General features: G+C 40.5%; 1 protein-coding gene and 3 non-coding genes across 4 annotated transcripts in view; 2 read left to right on the top strand and 2 right to left on the bottom strand.

Annotated features, from left to right (window-relative positions):
- The window catches only part of LOC116684836 (zinc finger protein 91-like), a 175,168-nt gene that overhangs the window by 22,310 nt on the left and 139,646 nt on the right, over positions 1–13,212 (bottom strand). The gene's annotated exons all lie outside the window — the stretch shown is intronic.
- Positions 2,724–2,795, top strand: trnaa-ugc (transfer RNA alanine (anticodon UGC)). Its single transcript has one exon. It is a non-coding gene; the product is annotated as a tRNA-Ala (tRNA).
- Positions 3,138–3,219, top strand: trnas-aga (transfer RNA serine (anticodon AGA)). The gene has a single exon. It is a non-coding gene; the product is annotated as a tRNA-Ser (tRNA).
- LOC116684842 (small nucleolar RNA U3) lies at positions 6,858–7,069 on the bottom strand. The gene has a single exon (XR_004330855.1). It is a non-coding gene; the product is annotated as a small nucleolar RNA U3 (small nucleolar RNA).

Genomic DNA, 13,212 nt, shown 5'->3' with positions numbered 1-13,212 from the left:
CAGTAAATCGCTGCTAAATGACAAAAACAACCACTAGATTGAAAAAGGCAGCGCTGGTATTTCAGTAGCACCGAAACGAGGCCCCGAAATCCCCGTTACTATTCGGTCCGATAGATACCGGGTGTTAAGGCACCGGTGCCATACTAGCACTGGGTTTCGGTACCCAACCCTAACCACAATGTACCCCCAGTGGGAAGGAGAAGGCCCAAAGGAGAAACATTAAGACGTTTAAAGATGTTTTGGTTGGAAAACCTATGTTTGGAACTTTTTTTATTTTGTTATAACTTTCTACTCATCTCGAGATAAACATACAAATAATTTTTTGGCTGACAGAAAGTCAGTGTAATTTTCATTTTAGGAATTCATTTTTGTCACCCTTATATATTTCTAAACTCCCGAAAGTTGGCAGAAACTCTAAGCTTTGAGCATTGTGAGTTTAATAAGTGCAAATTCAATATTTGTGTAAATTGGTCCAAACAGTCCTCTCATCATTACAACATACTAGAAGTTGGCCATTTTTAATTGTTTTAAAAAAAGTTATTGTTTTGTAGTTTCAACATGTTTTTCTACCTTGTGGAATTTCATGTAATAATCTTTGTCTGACATTTCATATTTTCTGTGACTGAATGTGGTTTCAAATCTGTTGATGTCTGTTCAGACAATTAAACAAGGCCTCGTGCTGATTATTTGTGACTTGATATGGTGGATTTATCCTTCCTGCCGTTTCTGTGTTTAAACTCCTTGATAAGAGAACGTTTCCATCCACTAAAAGTGCTGAAAGACTCAGATTATTATTCTAAGTGTGTGACAACATTATGGGATGGATCCCTACAGAGAAAGACCTTTTAGTTAAAGAATAAGATTCTTTTGGTTTAACATGAAACCGCCCCGAAATCACCAACAATGAAGGTGATTTTCTTACTAAACCAAGTGATATAGCAAATTGTGTCAATGATTATTTCATAAATAATCTTAAAAATATTACACAGCTACACAACACGGATTTGTCAAAAACATTGATAAATAAGATCATGGAAAGTAAAACATGTAGCTTTAAATGTAAGAGTGTCAGTGTTTTGAAACTTGAATTATTTCTGATGAATTGTAAAACAAACCACCTGGTGTGGACTATCTTGAATATAAGTGGATTAAGCCAATAGTTTCAATCATTGTTCCTACTATTGCTCATATAATTAATATGTGTTTTATGGAAAATATATGTCTGCAAGCATATGTAAATTTGTGCCAATACCAAAGAATAAGAAAATGCCTTTCTCTGGATCAAACAGTAGACCAATAAGCATATTACCAATTTTCTGTAAAATAATGGAAATAATTGTTTATGAACAAATTCAGTTTTATTTTTTAAATAATAATTTAATTACAGTTTTTCAGCTTGCATACATACAGAGGAAAACACTCAACAGCCACTGCCCTGACTCAGATGGTTGATGACTGGTTTAAGGATATGGACGAGAGGAAAATAATAGGTGTTGTGATGCTTGATTTTACTGCAGAATTTGATATAATTGTTTTACCATCTGTTTTAGATAAAGCGAGCATTTCAATGTTTGCTGATGAGTCTACTATATATTTATCAGGAACTGATATTGGTGATCTAAATACTAAACTACATAGAAAGCTACAGTCAGTGGTGGACTGGATCAGGAGTAACAAACTGATTGTTAATGGCTCTAAAACTACTAGTTTAGTGGTTGGAACTCCTTTTTTCAATGTTCCAAACCGAAACTTGAACTCAGTATAGAGCAAACATCTGTAGAGCAAAGAGAAGAGGCTAAACTTTTGGGTGTGGTAATTAAATATAGATTGTGTTGGGACAAACATGTTCAGAAGCTGGTAACTAAAATGGGCAACACCTGGTCAGTTGTTAAAAGGTGTGCAAACCTCTTCACACCATAGATAGGTGAAAAAGTTCTTCAGGTTTGGTTTTTTCACATCTGGATTACTGCTCAGTGGTGTGGTCCAACACTTCAGCAATTAATATGAAAAAATGACAAGTGATTCAGACAAAAGCTGCACGTGTGGCTCTTTTGTGTGGGTTTAGATCAAATGTTGATAACATGCATGAACAACTCTCATGGCTTAAAGTTAAAAATAGATTGTGTATTTGCTTATGGTTTTTTTACATAACGTTATAACAAACAAAACACTTTTTATTTCAAACAGAAAACTATCCTTTAGTACTGCTACACATCCTTATCCAACGAGGCATGCAGTAGGAGGGAGTTTTATTTTACCTAAAGTGAAAACTAAATCAATTCAGCGTTTTGTCGGGTACAGAGCGATGTGTGAATGGAACTCTCTCCCAACGACTATCAAACACAACTCTCAGTATGGTTTTAAAAAATCACTTAAGACATATTTATTTCAAAGGAATTAAATATGTAATTTAAAATTAGTTTGTTATAGGGCTTTTGTTATCTTATTTCTTAAATTGATTTATCTATTCGGAGTAGTGTCTTTTATTTTATTTCTTGTATAAATTGTGTTAACTTTAAGATTTAATTATGGTTAGTATTTTCTAATTTATGTCTGTGTGTGTGTAATGAAATGTCATACAGAGTATTGTCAAAGAAAGGATTGTAGGACCCCAGGAAGAAAAGCTTTTAGTTCATGCTGAAGCTAATGGGGATCCAAATAAAACAAACAAACAAGTTTACTTCAACATTTTTCCCGGGTAGGGGTTTCTGTAGAAACATTCAGGGGATGTAGCTCAGTGGTAGAGCGCATGCTTTGCATGTATGAGGCCCCGGGTTCAATCCCCGGCATCTCCAACAAACGTTCTGTTACAACAGTCTGTAAAAGAGCTGCAAAACCTCTTATTCTGAAAGACGTTTGATTCCCAGCCATTGTATTAGTTTTCATTGTGTGGTTACTAGCTTTATTTGTCAAGAAGTAACCAGAAAGGTTACTTGTCCAACCTGATTTAATAAAATATTAGATCTCTGTTATGGTACAAATAAGGGAGCATATCAATCAATCAAGCTGCCTCCACGATGATCCACAGACACAGGCAGTGCACTACATTTTGCACTTTGCCCGTGTCTGGTAACTACTACTAACCAATTGCAAAGTTTAGGAGCATCTGTGCAAACAGCTATAGTGCTTCTTTTCATGTTGTCGTGGCCAAGTGGTTAAGGCGATGGACTAGAAATCCATTGGGGTCTGCGCGCGCAGGTTCGAGTCCTGCCGACAACGAAAGCCATGAATAAATGGTGGTTACACATGCATTTGTAACAAATGGCAGATGTGCCTTCATGGACAATCTTGTGATATCTCATAGGCATTTATTTCCAGTCTCAATGCCCAGATGTGTTGCAAGATTTGCAGTGAACATTATTTTGCCCATTGATGGTGGTATAGTGTTGAGCTTAGCTGCCTTCCAAGCAGTTAATATGGCTTTGATTCCCAGCCAGTCACTGTCTTTGAGTGATGTTACTTGCTTTATTTGTAAAGAAGTAACCAGAAAGGTTACTCTCCCAACCCAGTTTGATAAAACATTAGATCTCTGTTATGGTACAAATAAGGGAGAATATCAATCAATCAAGCTGCCTCCACAAGGATGCACAAACACAGGAAGTGCACTACAATTTGCCCGTGTCTGGTATTACTAATTCAGCTGAATAGGTTTTTTGAATTTTGAATTTTTTTGAAACATTTGAATCCTGCCGACACCGAAAGCCATTATTTACCGGTGCTAGCAAACCAATGACACATCACAGCATACCAAATTGCAGATGTGCCTACATGAACAGTATTGTGTTATCTCATTGGTACTGGAAGCCACCCGTCTCCACCAATGTATCTCTTATCATTTATTTTCAGTCTGTGTTACAAGATTTGGAGTGAATGTTTTATTGTCCAGCAGAAAGGCAACAGGTGTGTTACGTTTCGACTACGCTACCATAGCAGTCAAGCATTTTGCCCAGGTTTAATTTCCAGCCACCGCAGTTGCATTTACAGGTTTTGAAGCCATAAACAATATATTTCAATTTCCTTGCGAGAGTCATGCCAAAAGGATTAATAAAGATTAGTCTGAGTCGATCTCAGAAAAAAGTCAAAAAACTCTGATAATCTTCAGGGGATGTAGCTCAGTGGTAGCACGCATGCTTTACATGTATGAGGACCTGGCATCCAGCAGGTATTATGGAAGAGACTTTAAAAGAGCTGCAGAAGATATTACCTCCTGTGGTAATCTGACTTGTAGACAGCACAACAATTACTTTAATTATTTAATTTATGTTTTACAGAAATTATTAACTCCAGTGTAGTATTTTTTTTTAAATTGTTTTTATAGGTGTTACAGCAGGTCAGTTTATTTTTTTATGGATGAAATAATCTCAACCTGCAAGTAAGTCAACCCTTCAGCAGGTGGGGACATTTCACTTCAGACACTTGCAGCAACAGACTAGAACAGACGTGCTACTGATTCAAAGCATAGAAAATAGCAGAGAATGGTTTCAATCCATCGACCTCTGGGTTATGGGCCCAGCACGCTTCCGCTGCGCCACTCTGCTCTGCTTTTTGTACATAAGGCCTGGAAAATGTTTTATTCACATTTTGAGGGAAGGTTTTGGACCCCGTGGCAACCAAGGTTCCAACAACTTACGGGGTTGCAAAGTTAAACATTTGGTAGATCTTGCAACTGTCTGTTATGTGAGCTTCCTGACTCACACAGTGATTATTCAACATCTCAGTCAGAATGGCTGAGCAGTCCAAGGCGCTGCGTTCATGTCGCAGTCTCTATTGGAGGCGTGGGCTTGAATACCCCCTTCTTACCACTAGTGTCTTCATCTGTAATTAATGTCTGAGACATGATAATGACACTATAGAACTAAGCAATTCTTTTTATTTAAAACTATGATAAAAATGTCAGAAGTGTGGACCGGTGTTTTGGTGGAAAACCGGCGCTGACATCGCTCTGTCTCTGTTGCTGGGAGCTGTGTGTGAGTGAATGGGGGCGGGGCTGAGCGGAGAGTAAGAGGAGAGACCCAAACACAAGCACGGCTTTTCAAAAGAAATGGGTCATGTAATGCAAAATTAAACCATATCGATACAAACATAAATAAACATTGCTTCGTTTGTGGAGAGACAGCAGATGCGAGGACATTAGCTGCACCGGTGCGACCTAGAGGAAAAATGTTATTTGCACCCTAGAGCCCTGTGAGCTAACAGACAAAAACTACCACTGGCAACTGCTGTTTTATGAATAACAACACAAAATTTTGTGTTTACTAGGAAACTAGTAAACCTTGTGACCGACGTATGACTGACTTCTATCTTTTGTGAAGTTTTTCCCCACATTACTCTGTCCTCTGTGATTGTCTCTATCTAGAAACTAAGCTGCGTGGTGCAGGGAACAACTCTGACTGGCTCATGATCAGACAGTGGTTTACTGAGCGGTAGATTGGCTTTGCAAAAATAACTTTGAGTGTTCTATTCTGTTTATATTTTTCATTAAATAGCAAATAAATTAATTTTTGATAGTTGTCAAAAAAAAACATGTAAAAAGCTGGACCTTAAGATAGAGCTCATGCCATCTCTTTTGCCTCGGGGCTGGTCTATTCCCAGCATCAGTAGGCCAGACCCCTGTAGCGGCAAACGTCCTCAGCCGGGACAGCCATTCATCGTCCCCCATGGCACTATGCTTCTTAGCCTTAGATGCCATCTGAGATTAAAACTGAATAGGACAATAATGTCAATAGCTTAAGAATAAAAACTGACTATGTGACAGATGTGTAATCTGTCATGTCCTGCCTTCTGAGGCTCTAGCCAGGAGCCATTCCTCGCCTAAAACAATATGGGTCATTCCAGTAAGTGAAAAGGAAACTCACATCTACAAAGATAAATTTGATAGATGTGACTCCCTGATGGTCTAGTGGTTAGGATTTTGCGTTCTCACCGCGGCCTGGGTTCAATTCCCGGTCAGGAAATTGTCAGGACTTGGCAGATACAGGTGCAAAATTTGAAAGAGTAAGTTCCTGGACTTGTTTTTGGTTGATTTAGATCAACCAAATACAGAAAAAAACAATAACGGTCAGACTGAAGGACGAGTCTTTCCTAGATATGTTATCCTCACACTCGCACCTTCACCTCTGGCGGAGCTTTTTGGGCATCCCTGTGGAGGCTGGGGGCATTGAACCTGAGTGGACAATGTTCAAAGTTTCCATTCCTGAAGCTGTGGTGGCGAGCTGTGGTCATAGGGTCTTAAGCTCTTAGGTTCCTCAAGTGGCGGGAACCCATGAACACCCTGGTGGACACCAGTGGTCAGGGAAGCCGTCCGACTGAAGAAGGAGTGTTTCCGGGATATGTTATCCCAGCGGACTCCGGAGGCAGTGGCAAGGTACCGACGGGCCCAAAGGACTGCAGCCTCTGCCGTGACAGAGGTAAAGCAAGGGAGACGTTCAGAGAAGACATGGAGAAGGACTTCCGGTCGGCACCAAGGTGCTTCTGGAAAACCGTTCGCCACCTCAGGAGAGGGAAGTGAGAAATCATCCAAGCTGTGTACAGGAAGGATGGGACGTTGTTGACCTCAACTGAGGAGGTAATAGAGCGGTGGAAGGAGAACTTTGAGGAACTCCTAAATCCAACTGACACGTCCTCTGTGGTGGAGGCAGAGGTGGAGGATGATGGGGGATCATGTCATTAATTACCCTGTAATTAATGACAATTGATTAATTACTTCTTTTTTTAATTAATTAATTACCCTGTTTCAAGTAACATTGTCCACCATGGACAAGAAAAATATTTCAAGATTGGCAATAACTGTAGTTGATTAAATAGCTTAGCACACTTTGTCATGTTTACTCACATTAGTTTTCCACACATCTACTAATACCATTCTGATCATATTCCCTTCCTCAAGACTCCATAAAGAAACAAAGAACGATCATCAATGACAGAGAGCATATGAAGTGAATCATTACTCTCTGTCAGCTTCATGCTCAGAAAGGAATATCCCAACTCATTATCATGGTCAGCGAGACCAACCCATTCAGTAACACAATCCTCAAGTCAGAAACTCTAGAAATGATCCCTAAAAGGGGGGGGGGGGGAACTGCATCGCATTCACTGCAGAGTGATTGTCACTCAGGGTTCAGAGGGACAGAAGCTAATCGTTACGTGCTCCAGATGACTCTGAGGTGAGAAAATCTATTTAGATCTTTAAATACTGAAAGCAACCATTTCCACTCAACTCCACCTTCTTTTTGATCAAGTTTCAGTGGTCTTGACTATTGTAAGTAATGAATGGCTTCATGAATAGACAACCATCATCCCGATGTATGCCATTAACAGTTTATGAGTGGTCAATTAGAGTCCAATAACCTTCTTTGGGGCAACTCCTTTTTCCTCCAGATAGAGCTCATTCAGCAATAGAAAGTACCAGTTAGTGCTGAATATCTATTCCAAAACCCCCATTCTTTTATTTATTTGGACAACTGCTGAAATGTACTTGCTCTGCATGTGTTAATGTCTGATGATGAACTCACAACCAAGGCAACCCCAAAGAGAAGCACTTATGAACCCAATAATCATCAGTGTCTCCATTTGAGATGATCTGAATGTGATTACAATGACATCCATCTTCATTTACACTCTGTAGCATTGTCATGTTCAACTGCCCCAACAAGTAGCACTTACTGAATTAAACAGTCAAGTCAATGCTAAAGTTAGGATAATAGGAATGACTTAGAAAATTTTCAGCATTGTTCTACCAGTAACCAGGGAGAAAATCCCTTTTAAACATTCTTTATGGTGCAAATCCTGGACTTCAGAGGTCAGCAAAACTACCCCAACAAGTAGCACTTACTGCATACACAACTCAAGTCAGTGCTTGTGTTTGGGTAGTTTTGCTGCCAGAAGATTTCATTTTACTAGTGTTGGGAAGAATTGTGATATAGCCTGTCTCTGCATTTGTTCAGAGATATGTCCAATGATGAACTCACTACCAAGACAACCCCAAAGAGAAACACTGATGAACACAATAATTATCAGATTCTCAATTTGAGATGGTCTAAAGGTGATTACAATGACATCCATCTTCATTTGCAGTATGTAGCATTGTCATGTTCAACTGCCCCAACAAGTAGCACTTACTGAAATCAACAGTCAAGCTAAAGCTAAAGTTAGAGTAATAAGAAGGACTTACCAAAACAATCATTTATCCAGAGACACAACCTAGAATGAATATAACACATTTCTTACACTGCGCAACCTTCTTTGCTCATGATCTTCTCCATAGTCCCGATGTTTCTTCTGGCATCTTCTGTGTTGTGATATAGAAGCAGTGGAAGTGGTTCTTTACACAGATTTTCCAATTAAATACTGAATGCAGCCATTTCCACTCAACTCCACCTTCTTTTTGATCAAGTTTCTGTGGTCTTGACTATTGTAAGTAATGATTGGATGAAGCACTTATGAACACAATAATCATCAGTGTCTCCATTTGAGATGATCTGAATGTGATTACAATGACATCCATCTTCAGTTACAGTCTGTAGCATTGTCATGTTCAACTGCCCCAACAAGTAGCACTTACTGAATTCAACAGTCAAGTCAATGCTAAAGTTAAGGTAATAGGAATGACTTACATAACATTTCAGCATTGTTCAACCAGTAACCAAGGAGAATATCCTTTTAAACATTTCAGCAAAGAAACCAACAAGACTCATCCTTCATATGACAATGCCAACGAAGAGCCAAAAAGGATGGGTTTTACTCATGAGGGTGAGAAGGAACCACCCCTGAGGGAAAAGGAAGCAGCAGCATGGGGGAAGGTACAAATTGTGGAGGTGAGTGAGAGGGTTGGGGGGGGGGGGCATGCCATGAACAGATTGAAGTGTGTGTGTGGGGGGGGGGGGGGGGGTGATGGGGGTTGGGTAGGACATTGCAGCAGAGGCAGGGCAATCAAAGCTGTTGTAGAACTGGTTGAGTGGGTTTGCCCCCCCCCCCCCCCCCTCCAGGTAGACCAGGACTAGGTGGACACCAACACCAAGCCCAGTATCAGACCCTGTGGATGTGAGGAAAGCATCTGAATATCTCTGCCTGCTTTGATTTGTACTCAACAGAATCCAGAGTTAGTCCAGGTGACACAGTGGAGATCTGCTGGATTTCACTACAATAGGGGAATGGAGAAGGACCAGGACCCGGAGCAGTGGACCAACCAGCAGACCCGGACTATGGTACCAGCCATGTTCAGGTCAGTGTTCAGGACACAACAACCAGTCTAAACTAGGAGGCCTATTCACAAGACTAAGATAGTGGATTAGGCCGGGGTTTTCCAGGGTTTCTGTATGTATAAACAAGGCTAACAGCTAGCCTGCTCCTGACCAGGCTAACAGCTAGCCTGCTCCTGACCAGGCTAACAGCTAGCCTGCTCCTGACCAGGCTAACAGCTAGCCTGCTCCTGACCAGGCTAACAGCTAGCCTGCTCCTGACCAGGCTAACAGCTAGCCTACTCTGGACCAGGCTAACACCCAGGATTTATAAATCCTGCAGCCTTTGTTCACTCAGCAGTGCTTTTACCTTCGTATTGTTATTATTAACCTGCATTAATATACAACAGGAGCCTTCTGCTGTTCAGTAAAGTCCTGATATTATTTTAACATTGTGATTATTATTTAAATAAACATCCATGTGACAGTCATTGGTGCCGTTATGTTGCCTCTATGAAGACTAATATACTGCTGGTCAAATTGTTGTTAGACGTCTGGTGAATATAGTACGACAGTTGTTGAGATCATTAGAAAAGGCTGATACAGTTCTAAATGAGCCAGTGATGAAGGATAATGTATAACGTCCTCAATAGTTTTAAAACAGGTAGTTAGTCCTACACTTAGACTATGCGACACAGGCTCTGAGTTCTTCATTTAATGATAATAAATGCATATTGTGTTGAGACATTTCATTTGAGGTAGACATGCTTATAGAATATCAGCAGTTAAATTTATATTTGGCCACAATGCAAAAGAGCTGTGTGCAGTCAATTGAGGAAGTGGTTTAATGGGAGGCCACTGATGCATAGAAGGTTATGCTTGCTAGAAGTCCCCCCCTCCCTGTGAGGTTATGGTAAAGGTTTGAGGGAGAGAAGAAGGCGTGGTGCCATACAGGATGTTAAAGTTAAAGTGTTCCATGATGATTGTGTGGTAATGTGTGAGAGGTTTAACGGCAGGAAATAGTCAAGTAGGGATGTGTGTTTAGGTGCTTGGTCAAAAAGGTCACAACAAGGAGGGAGGGGTTTTTGTCACCCCCCATTCACAGAATGATCAGACTTCTGCCTTCCTGGGGTGAGGGGAGAGGACACTTCAATGGTTTTTATATATATTATTACATCAATTTTAAACTGATGAATACACTATTACAGTCATGTATACAGTGGACATTTAGTTGATTAATTTCAGTATTTGTATAGTTTCTAGATTTCAGAGTCCAAAAGAGAGACAGAGTTAGAGGTAGGTATGTAGGCTATGCATCATATTCTAGCATTGTAGATAAGATTTTTTTATTTTATCTTAATGGTAATTTCCTGAGTAACATTATCTTCTGCTAACTTTTAAAGTGCTCGTATTATATTTGTAGACTGATTACGCATTCAGGGGGTCCACCATCATCTGCCACACTTTCTTGTTTCATTACAGCGTTGCAGTTGTTTCATTAAAGTTTGCCTGAAAGATATTGAATATTGTAGAACACAAAGAGTGCATTTGCTTTCATTAAAACATGTTAGCAATATTTTCCTTCATTTTGTCATAAATTATTGAATGAAGAGTTAAAATTGTGAGTAAGAGAAAATCCAGGGTTTAAAGAAGGTTGTTCACTAACTCTCTCTGTTTGTCTCTCTGTTTGTCTGTTGCTATAGAAACAGAGAGGAGAGGGACCCAAACGTCACCACTGTCAGCACTGTGAGAAATCCTTCACAACATCTGGATATTTAAAGAGTCATAAGAGAGTTCACTCTGGAGAGAATCTACACAGCTGTGATCAATGTGGGTCAGTTTTCACACAACAGTGTTACCTAAAAACACATCAACGCATTCACACTGGAGAGAAGCCGTACAGCTGTGATCAATGTGGGGCAGCTTTCACAACACAGGGTTACCTAAAAACACATCAACGCATTCACACTGGAGAGAAGCCGTACAGCTGTGTTCAATGTGGGGCAGCTTTCACACAACAGAATAATCTAAAAATACATCGACGCATACACACTGGAGAGAAGCCGTACAGCTGTGATCAATGTGGGGCAGCTTTCACACAACAGAGTGCATTAAAAACACATCAACGCATTCACACTGGAGAGAAGCCGTACAGCTGTGATCAATGTGGGGCAGCTTTCACAACACAGGGTTACCTAAAAACACATCAACGCATTCACACTGGAGAGAAGCCGTACAGCTGTGATCAATGTGGGGCAGCTTTCACACAACAGACTAACCTAAAAAAACATCAACGCATTCACACTGGAGAGAAGCCTTACAGCTGTGATCAATGTGGGAAAAGGTTTTCTTATAGTGGTAACCTTGAAAGCCACCGGCGTGTTCACACTGGGGAGAAGCCATACTGGTGTGATCAATGTGGGAAAAGGTTTTCTCACAGTAAAAATCTTAAAAATCACCAGCTCTTTCACTCTGCCTTGTTGTGAACATGTTTCAGAGCCAAGCTGTTTCCTCCTCCTCCTCATGCCCTGATAGGTGTCTTCTTATATTCTGATCTTCTCTCCACATTGAAGGCTGACCAGCAGTAATGACCATTTAAGATTAGGAAATATAATGTGTTTGCATTAAAACACTACCAAAGGAAACACATTCTTCTGCTTTGAATTAGGCAGACTAGTTGCTGCAACGGGGTAATGCTGCCCTCTACTGTTTGTTTCCAACATTCTCAAAAAATTAATAGTTTTTTACCATAAGTCCACAACTGAAAAAGCAAACCATCCTAGTGAGAGTGATAAATATAGATTATAAATTGACCAGTCATCCTAATTAAATGTTCATTTAAAGCTTGTATCCCAAACTTACATACAGTGCCCTCGAGTCAACCTTGCAAAGTGTTCCAGACTCCACTAATCCACAGCTGCGGAAGCGCCTCGCATGGATGTCCCTTTATCATCTTTATCCAGCTCCCGACAGAACATGTCCACTTTCTTGGCTGTAGTGAATGTTAGCGTTCTCCCTCCGCGGGTTACTTTCAGGGTGGCCGGATAAATTAGAGAGTTTGAGATGCCTTTGGCATGTAATTTACGCTGTACTCCTATACATTCCTGGTGCTGCTGGACGGTGAAAGCACTGTAGCCAGGCTTAAAGTGCAGCGTTGAATTGGAGTCCTGAATCGGGCCTTCCTGCTGCCCCCTGAAGGACTGCTTGGCCGTCCTGGTATCTCAGACACCTTCAAATCAACGAATGTGTCAGTGTACCCTTGCCGTTGATTCTGTGTGCTCTGTCCATGTTGATGGTGGCCCTGTTCTGTAAGGAGGGAATCCAAACCAGTAGCTGTTTCTGCAGGAATCCCACTGGGTCGTCTTTTTCAGTCCAATAATGCGAACATTGTTGTATCTCAATCTGTCCTCAATTTTGGCTAGCTTAAACTCAAATTTCTCCTCGTCATCAATGCAGGTTTCTTATCTGCCTGTTGTCTCCCTGCCTCTCAAGCTCTGTCCTGATGTGTTGCAGCAATGCTTACTTCACTGCGTCGTGGACCGCTGATTGAAGCACATTTGTTGCTTTTCCAAGACCTTTTTGCGCCTGCACACATTCTACTAAGTCACAGTGTTAACAAATTAAAACGTAGAATGAGAAAGAAGGACTTGGTTTTTATTGTAAAATGCAGAGGAGGATGCGGAGCCTCAGCTCTGAGCAACCCTTGCAAACACTGGTCACGTGATCTTTTCTATAATTTAGAAAATACACGTTTAAGGACTTTAGGATGAACAGAAACAGCAATGTTCAGTATTGTACTTCTCCGGGCTGCTTTCTCATTTGGGCCTTGAAGTGGCATGGCTGCTGAATTTGGACTTTGGGTCAAATTCGGTTTAAAACCTTTTAAAGTCAACTCTGCCTGAACAGTGTAATTTCTTTTAACTAGGTGTCCTTTAAGTTTTATGTCTGCATTAGCTTAAGTTAAGTGTAATGTCTTGTTTGTGTTGTAGTATCTCTAGAGATTTGTGGTGTAGTATGGAACCATTGTCCTGTCTTT

The sequence above is a fragment of the Etheostoma spectabile genome, unplaced genomic scaffold, assembly GCF_008692095.1.
Source record: "Etheostoma spectabile isolate EspeVRDwgs_2016 unplaced genomic scaffold, UIUC_Espe_1.0 scaffold00569355, whole genome shotgun sequence".
Lineage (NCBI taxonomy): Eukaryota > Metazoa > Chordata > Actinopteri > Perciformes > Percidae > Etheostoma > Etheostoma spectabile.
The sequence above is the reverse complement of the archived record's forward strand: the minus strand, read 5'-3'. Positions and strand labels throughout refer to the sequence as shown.